This window comes from Ostrea edulis, chromosome 3 (assembly GCF_947568905.1).
Source record: "Ostrea edulis chromosome 3, xbOstEdul1.1, whole genome shotgun sequence".
NCBI lineage: Eukaryota > Metazoa > Mollusca > Bivalvia > Ostreida > Ostreidae > Ostrea > Ostrea edulis.
Window position 1 is genome coordinate 96,911,911 of NC_079166.1, and position 9,143 is coordinate 96,921,053.

General features: G+C 33.9%; 2 long non-coding RNA genes across 3 annotated transcripts in view; one reads left to right on the forward strand and one right to left on the reverse strand.

Annotated features, from left to right (window-relative positions):
- The window catches only part of LOC125672986 (uncharacterized), a 68,309-nt gene extending 59,913 nt beyond the window's left edge, over positions 1 to 8,396 (forward strand). The window contains exons 6-11 of one of the 2 annotated variants that reach the window (XR_008801527.1): positions 277 to 400; positions 500 to 527; positions 652 to 714; positions 1,969 to 2,658; positions 4,025 to 4,144; positions 5,097 to 8,396. This is a non-coding gene — a long non-coding RNA (uncharacterized LOC125672986). Of the gene's footprint in view, positions 1 to 276; positions 401 to 499; positions 715 to 1,968; positions 2,659 to 4,024; positions 4,145 to 5,096 lie in introns of both variants that reach the window. The other variant, XR_007369222.2, reaches the window with a different exon arrangement.
- On the reverse strand, positions 1,224 to 5,882 carry LOC125672994 (uncharacterized). The gene is made up of 4 exons (XR_008801530.1): positions 5,784 to 5,882; positions 2,501 to 2,617; positions 2,120 to 2,354; positions 1,224 to 1,653 (listed from the first exon to the last, which is right to left on the reverse strand). It is a non-coding gene; the product is annotated as an uncharacterized LOC125672994 (long non-coding RNA).
- Positions 8,397 to 9,143: the final 747 nt, after the last annotated feature.

A 9,143-nucleotide genomic window follows, 5' to 3' on the forward strand; every position in this document is an offset into this window, starting at 1 on the left:
TGATTGTACATTGACTGCTTAAAAAGAATGGAAGTTTCCTGTGAGAAATCCACAACAATGTCCATTGAAGTTTCATAGGCAGACATTTATACTTCAACTTAAATCGCCACTAACGTTCACGCTAAAATATTCATTCACTCATTTAGAAATTCCGTTGAATTGCCCTAGAATTGGGCCTGTCTGATATCTCCACTTCTTAGACTAAATGGACTTTGATATAGCTAGATGTTGAGAACTTCAAACCGAAGGCGAATAAGTTATTTTTCTTTTCCAAAGGAAAAAGAATGGAGGACTAAACTAATTCCAGCCGTATCCAGGGTAGATGCGTCCTGTAATCCCGATACAGAGCATATTAAATTTTGCTCAGAACATTTTGAGGACAGTTGTTTATTGTTTCACGGTAAGTTTGTTAATGTTACACATGTATGAACTACCGAATTTATTCCAAACTTTCTTTTTTTATATAATTATTATATATGAAACTACAGTTATTTTACAGATTGCTGCTCGTTGCAGTGTCTTCTATGGTTGGTTATGCATGAAGCATGTTTTATTTCTTTTGTGGTTACCGATATAAGTACTGGATGTGACTTGTAATTTCATTCAAGCAATTCAGTTACTGTGTCATTTACTACATTTTAAACACTTCAGTCCAGACCACTTGCCATCATTCCTTCAAGACCTATCAGCTGAGGGATGTGAATCATACACATTGTATCCTTTTAAAAAGCATTCATGCAGATTCAGCATTGTCAATGAAAAAATGAATAACATTCAAAGACATGGTCCAATAAATGGATTCATTCCAAGTTATTAACTGATGGAAGTTTATAAGAATGATGATTTACTGATATGTATGCATTTTCAAAATATAAAAAAAATCTTATGAATTCACAGGTAATGGATACGAACTAATAACTCGAAACTTGCCAAACCTAAATATGCCTTAAAAGAGCATAAAAACGCCTTGTGGTCCAACATAAAATAAACCTAACATTATTATCTCCCTTTTCTCTCTCTGTACTTTTAGTCTATTCTTTATGCAAGGTGAAGATAACGAACAGTGATCAATCTCATAACTCCTATAAGCAATACAAAATAGATAGTTGGGCAAACACGGACCCCTGGACACACCAGAGGTGGGATCATGTGCCTAGGAGGAGAAAGCATCCCCATAAAACACACAAACACAATATTTTATAAAAACACACTATTAACCTGTAAATCTTTTCTTTTTTATTTCATATCCATGTATTTATAAAATCACATATAAAATGAAAAACCATCATTTCAGACCTATCGCCCAACCCCTACAGTTCCTGAGAGAGTAGTTTACTACTCCCTCACAGAGGTTAGGAAAGATTTTGAAAAAAAAATCATGATAGAGATTGGATAAAAGTTAAAAATGATGCACTGGTGCTAGGAAAGTATGACCAATCCTCAGGAATCATGGAAAATTGTTGATAGTAAATCAGAATCCAGAGGTCACTGTCCGTTTTGGTGGTATTGTTTTTTCCATTACAATTTTTACACTGCTTAGAGGAATAATTCGGTAAAATTTGACGTCCTTGGAAAAATGCATATTGGATTAGGCATAAGGACTCCATGCATATATATATTATATATATGTATGTATGCTATCCCTCTAAGTATCTACCAAAGAAATACCAATGGTTTTACATTGGAAACTTTAAAATGTTTCTTATCTTTATATATTTCAAATTTGCAAGTCAACAAAACTAGAAAATATCTATTGCCATTGTGAGATCAGTTAAAAGGCACCTTGTGGTGTCATATACATGTACTTGTAGAGGGGGGATATAGGCAGCACTATACAGTTTTAATTCACTTGGCCTATGACGTTTCAAGATTTGTATCAGAGGCAAGATAAGTAAATTGATAATAATATATGTACATTTTGGAAAAAATCATGTGTTGGTTAATAAGTTTTTGCCATAACAGAAGTAGCGGTTCAAGGATCAGAGAAATCAGTAGAGAAGATTAGAATCAACAAATTCTTGGAAGCCTTGGAAAAGCTGTATAAATGCACCAGTGTTAAAGATAGCTCAGATGTCAATATTAAATGTTCTCAGGGATACCGCTTTTTTTTTCTACTCACATAATCAATAGCAAACCATCCAACAAAAGTGTGATTCGTGCTAACAGTTGTTTTGGTGGTGTTCAGGAAGTGGCAATGTGTAGTGCATGATCCAAGCTTCAAAGCTTAACGGAAAACTCATCTCCTCATGAGCTTCATCCCAAAACCCCTCTAACACATGTACCCCAAACAGCACTAATAAAACAGGTCAACGTCATCAGAGAGGTAAACAGAAAACGTTGGAGCCTTGTAGATTCTTTGAGCAAAAGTAATATAAAATAACATCAATTGGATACATTGTGGACCAAATAATCAAATATTATTTTTTGCATGTATCATATACATTTACAGGTATACAAGTTATAAAAATTAAACTTCAAACTAGCTAATAACAAGTATTACTTTCATCTTGTCATATGCAATCAAAGGTGAGACAGCCCCTGTTGCTGAAGATGTTGGAGAGGGTCTCTTTGCTACTCTTCAAAACCATAAACCAGGAGACACCCTGATGGACCTTTTCTGGAAGGAACAAAAGAAAGCTTTTACAACAAGTCCAAAAGGTTTAAAATTTTATCAGTATGTACACACGTCACATGGACAATGATCTGCAGTGTACATGTAGTCAAGAAATAAATAGCAATGTTAAAACGTTCACTAGAATATGAACTTACCGTAGACTTCTCAGTAAATTTGATCAAGTTACAACCAAGTTCATATCCCCATGAACTTTTTAACATTGTTATTTCTTATGTTTACTTTTGGGAAAAACAGATTATTTAAAATTATGAACCTATAACTGTTATTTTATATCTATAATAAAGCATAAGGGAACTATGAACTAGTACGATGATCATTGTGATATCATAAATATGACCTCTTGACCCTTAAAAAGTGCATAAAGAACTGAATGTTTCTGCTCTTCAGTAGGTTCATAAGGAAATATAAGGAAAAATATTTGCAAATGTACATGTAAATATTATATTTTTAGAGTAAATTCTGCTATAAATTACTCAGGTATGAGATAGCATCCAATGATGATAAGGTTTGCGATATTTCTTTGATGCCAAAGAATAAGGGCATATGATTCAACAAGAGAAAGTGGGGTCCTTAGACTACCCAACCAGGCCACTCTTCGGGACTATCCCAATTTCATTCATCCCCAGTCTGGTTTTCAGTCTGAATCTTTTCAGGTGAATAAAAAAATAAGATTATTATGATACATGTACTGGTATTCTAGAAATTCAAATATCTTTGATTAAGTGAAAAGAGACATTTCTAACTGGCATAAAAATATACCAGGCATTATTTAGTTTGATCTTACGATAAACGATTTGGGTAAAGGAACTAAAAAGAATTGCCAAGGACTTGCCATCAGAGAAGAGATATGTTTTCCTGCTTCATGATGAGATGAAAATCAAAGTAAATCTTGTCTTTGACAGAAGAAGCCAACAAGTAGTAGGGTTGACCAACCCAGAAACTTGGACTTTCAATGAGGTTCATAATGTTAAATAGTTTTTACACATAATAAAATTTGTTTGAAATCCGAAATAACAATGAAGTTTTAGAGCTATTATAGGGGAAAACAGTGTGCCAAAAAAGTGGAGTCAAATTTGGCTAAGGATAAGAGATATGCGTGAGAGAGATAATCCTTAATTTTGAAATGAATTTCTAAATTTTATAACAGCAATTGAATATGCATCCGTATTTTCAAGCTAGTAACGAAGTACTTAGCTACTGGGCTGTAGAGACCATCGGGGACTAGCAGTCCACCCGCAGAGGCCTCGACCCAAGGGTCATAATGTAAAACTTGTACGGTACCAATTTTGATGCACCAGATGCGCATTTCGACAAATAATGTACCTTCAGTGGTGCTCAACCGAAATGTTTGAAATCCGAAATAACAATGAAGTTTTAGAGCTATTGTAGGAAAAAACAAGATACATCCATGACTGGCAAGCCTCTGTCTCAACCAGACCAGGATTTTCAAAGCAGGAAAAAATAAGATGGTCCTCTCACATCAGACATGTGAAGGAATCATCATGACAGGTTAGCCATTAAAATAAAGTATGTAACATTTTTCACTAAACAAGATCACTCTGATTTGAGGGTACTTCGAGTGATATGTCAATTGATGTGAATAGGAAAACCTACAATCTACAGTGTATTTCATAATTTGTAATCGATTCAAGTATTCTGAACATTAGGTTAGATCAAACTGTATACATTTATGCGTTATAATTTTTCAAAGAATTTTTTAAAAATATTTTTCATTAGTATATCGTGTGTCCTCAAATAAATTTATGACTTTCAGTGAATGTCTTTTTTGAATGTATCAAATACCTACTGCAACAAGGTGTACCATACATCCTCTTGAGGAACACTTTGTCAGACATAGGGGACTAGGGGCTCGACATGACAACCCCACTGTTCATCAGTTCAGATTTGTAAATTCCTCAACAAATCAGATCATAAACTTCAAGTTTTTGAGTTTTGACAAATTAAAACTTATAGCAATTTCAGTTGAAATGTTATAGCCACAATTCTAAACAAATGATATTAAAAATGAATGTTGAAGAAAGGAAGATGTGTTTGTGAAACACAAATGCCCTCGATAATAGCCAATTCCAAAGATGGCCAAGGTCAGAAGGACAAATATCCTGGTACCAGTAGAAAGATCTTATCACAAGAAATGCTCATGGGCAATATGAAAGCACTAATAGTTACCATAAGAAGTTATGACCAATGTCAATTGTTTTAAAAGTAGTTCAAACCCCAAGGTCAAGGTCACAGGGTCCAACATGTTGGTACCCACAGAAAGGTCTTCTCGCAAGGAATACTCATGTGAAATTTCAAAACTCTAGCACTTATTGTTCAAAAGTTATTAGTAAGGTTAAAGTTTCAGACAGAATTACAAAATGACAGACAGGACAAAAACAATACACCCCCTCCCCCCTTTTTAATCATAACCATAATGATGTATATTTTAACCTTAATTCAGCTACCAAGAAAACCAGGTGCGATTGCAAAGGATCCTTGCAATGAGCATAGTTCCTAAGGACAACACTGCAGAGAGGACATGGGAGAAGAGAAAGCCCACAGTATCCCAGAGTCCAATCCAAAAAAATTAAAAGACAGTAGAATTAAAGAAATTCTATATAAAGCTTGTTATTGACTCATACTGTTGATAATTCACCATTAAGATCTATTGTTAAACTATATCTACAGTCAGAAATAAAGCTTTCTTTATGCAACAACACAAAATGAATACACTCCTTAAGAAGAATTGTAAAGTAGTTTATTTGAAAATTTGTATCACAACATATGGGTGTTTTAAAACATTATGAAACAAACTTTGAACTGAATATACTGTGAACATCTGACAAAATTGACAAGCCAATACATAAAGGTAGCGACTTCAATGAACGTCTCCATTTTTGACATCTATTTTAACTTCAGATATCTTATCTCAATGTCAAAATATAAAAATATACATGACATTCTTTTGATGCAAACACATTTTTTCCACAAGGTACATTAACACTTTCCTCAACTACATATACTTATAAATATTGCATTTCAAAAAGCCAGAACAACCCATAATATCATTGTCTGCTTTCACATCATAACACATCGCAAAAAATATGTATCAATCAATAGATTTACGAAGAGCTTTTTGCTTGCTTACCATTTTTGTTTTGGAATAGAAATTTCCCATCATTTGTCTGCATTTTGCATGGCATCTGACTTTGTGAAAAAGAGATAATATTGTTAAAAACAACTTTTCTTGCACCTCAGTTCTTGACTCGGAATAATACGTACAGTTATAAAACATTGTAACAGCTTCATTTCCCAGACAAATGGAATCAGTAAATTGTTGAAGTGTAGGAACCGACATTGAAATACGCAAGTTCCTAAATGCTAGCTCCAATAAAACAAAAACGTCTACAATATCAGACAATGGCTGTGTCAGCCCACCTCTAGACTTAACAAAAATCAATTCAGTTGTGTCATCTTTTTCAATAAGTTTATCTATGCATTTTTCAATTTCAGGACATAAACTAAATTTCCTTTTGCACCGATATAGCATAAAGAATGCAATGTATGCAGTTATATCTCTTTCCTCTGATTTCAAAATCCTACAATCGACAGTATTTGATTTTGTGGTGGATTGACAAGGAGACATATCTATTATGATTTTCTCTGCTGATTTTAGAGAAATGAAAGCAGAGAGCTGACGATTTTTGACAATTTTAAAAATTTCATCAATCAGTGAAGGCTGCATAATCTGGTAATTGCGCCAGGCCTTTTCCCTGGCTGCAGAAGGGAAAATTTCTGTCGCAAATATGTTGTTAAGGGGTTTTAAAGCTGGAACCAATTGGACAGCCGTAAAGATATTGTACAAATATTTTTTTTTATATTTGCAAATGACATTACTAGACTACATTAATTGATATAAATAAATCCGTTTAACCTTTTCCTTTTCTAAGTACTGAATAGCAGAAAGCATTTCCATATAGTTGTTATGATTCATGTTATTATTATACAATAGAATAGACAACAGCTAGCTTGCATCATGACATCTTTTGAGGTCCACATGATTACTATTCGTCATTTTTATATGAACAATGATAATGAAGATACAAATGAACCATTATACAATATAATGAAACAACAATTGTTAAAAGGATATGATAGACTATTGATTCCATCTTTGCTTGAAAGAGGCTTTGCAGATTTTTAATGTACACATATCAAGATTTCTAGCTCCCCTTCTTGATGAAACAGAATGCAGCCAGTTGTTAAAGTACAAAACTGACAATTACAACTATTGAAGCCAAGCTATGTACTTTTATCAAAACAAACAGCATGAACAAGCTAAAGTTTTTAAAATTGTAAAGATTGTGCTTGATCATAGCTGAAAAAGGAAAATAACTAAAAATAAAAACATTATGTTGAATAAATCAAATACAAAACATTGATACAACTGTGTCTTTCTTTTTAAATTAAGTTTCCATTTATAGACCCGAGTATTGTTTTTATGTGATCAGGTAATATCTCGTCACTTTGTATGTTAAGAATAACACCTTGTGATAATCCCACGGTTACTTTGGTCCTCCACATGTTTATTAACAATAGAAATTGCAGGCAATGGCTGTTCATGAAGAGTGTCTGCATCGAAATCCTTATTAACAAACACAAACTTATTTTATATTTACAAATTACGTCACAACGTGTTTCAACTTTCAGATTCACTGAAAGTCGGAGATTCCGATTGAAATAATTCAATAAAAACAAACTTAATGTAAATTTTATAGGGTATTCCTAATCATTACTTTGATATGAAGTATTAATGTAAATTTTATAGGGTATTCCTAATCATTACTTTGATATGAAGTACTAATGTAAATTTTATAGGGTATTCCTAATCAGTACTTTGATATGAAGTATTTACCTCGGATTCAAATAGGGCGCGTAATTCCAAATCGAAGCTATTGTTTCCACTTGCCATCATATAATAGGAAGTCCTATATATGCCTCCCGGTTAGGGCGCTGCGAAAACAGGAAGATGATTTGCGCGAAAATGAGCCAGCGGTCCCTCCGTTATATGTCTATACCCAAACTATATTATGATATAGGGCTCGCAGCGGGTGTGACCGGTTGTCCAGGGATGCTTTCTCTTCCTAGACACCTGATCCCACCTTTGGTATATCCAGAGGTCCGTTTTTGCCCAACTCCCTATTTTGCATTACTTGTGGGAGCTATGAGATTGATCACTGTTCGTTATCTTCGCCTTTCATTAGTTAAGTTTACTTCCGATTGATTCTACTAACAAATTGTTCTGAATAGTAGGTTTACCAATATAACAAATAACTTCTCCATAATGTTAACCAAATATCTTCTCTATAGTGCTGAACAAATTGATCCAGATATAGAATAAAAGATCGTTGCTTTGAAGACATGTTTATTATTATTCTCACAATATACGTATGCTTGATTTGAGATTCGGGTAGGAAACTTGTCTTGTGGATTTGTAAGACGATATGAAAATATGTAATTTACATGTAAACCCTTCTATTCTAATGCTGTTTGACAAATTTGATAATAATATCTTAATTTTTACGATCAACGTTCAAGATAATGATGAGGATGGTGAAAATCTGGTAATCCTAAACGTTTATCATTCCCTATACAAGGAGGTTCTTGTATCATTGACTTAGAAACTGTGGAACATTGCATTGTGTTACATGGCTTCGATAATAGTAATTGATTTGACCAGGGGGGGGGGGGTGGCACTCTAATTTTCCTTTTAGATCTTACAAGTGTTTTGTCATATCGAATTTCCAAAATTTCGGCTTGAGCATCACTGAAGAGACATTATTTGTCGAAATGCGCATCTGGTGTATCAAATTGGTACCGTATAAGTTTTACATTATGACCCCTGGGTCGAGGCCTCTGCTGGTGGACTGTTAATCCCCGAGGGTCTCTACAGCCCAGAACTAAGTACTTCGTTACTAGCTTGAAAATACGGATGTATATTTAATTGCTGTTATAAAATTTAGAAATTCATTTCAAAATTAAGGATCATCTCCCTCTCGCATAGCTCTGACCCTTAGACGAATTTGCCTCCAGTTTTCTTGGCACTTTAATTTTCCTTTTAGATCTTACAAGTTTTTTGTCATATCGAATTTCCAACATTTCGGCTTGAGCATCACTGAAGAGACATTATTTGTTGCAATGCGCATCTGGTGCATCAAAATTGGTACCGTAGAAGTTTTACAAGAAGAATGTGCCACCTTTCACGATACAGGTCGTAACAGACACGCTTTCTGACAGCATCAGAGCCAGCACCATTTCTTTGATATTTTGGTTAAATATATCATTGAGATGTAATATCTAGTTCTGAAAAAAATTATTAGAACATTTCCACGCTATGAGTCGTAGCGATCGACACTCTTTTTTTATTGACATGAGCAACTCATCTTAATTTAGAACAGGAATTCTATAATTCTAAATTTAGTTCTTCAATCCACCTATCCTAGCTGTT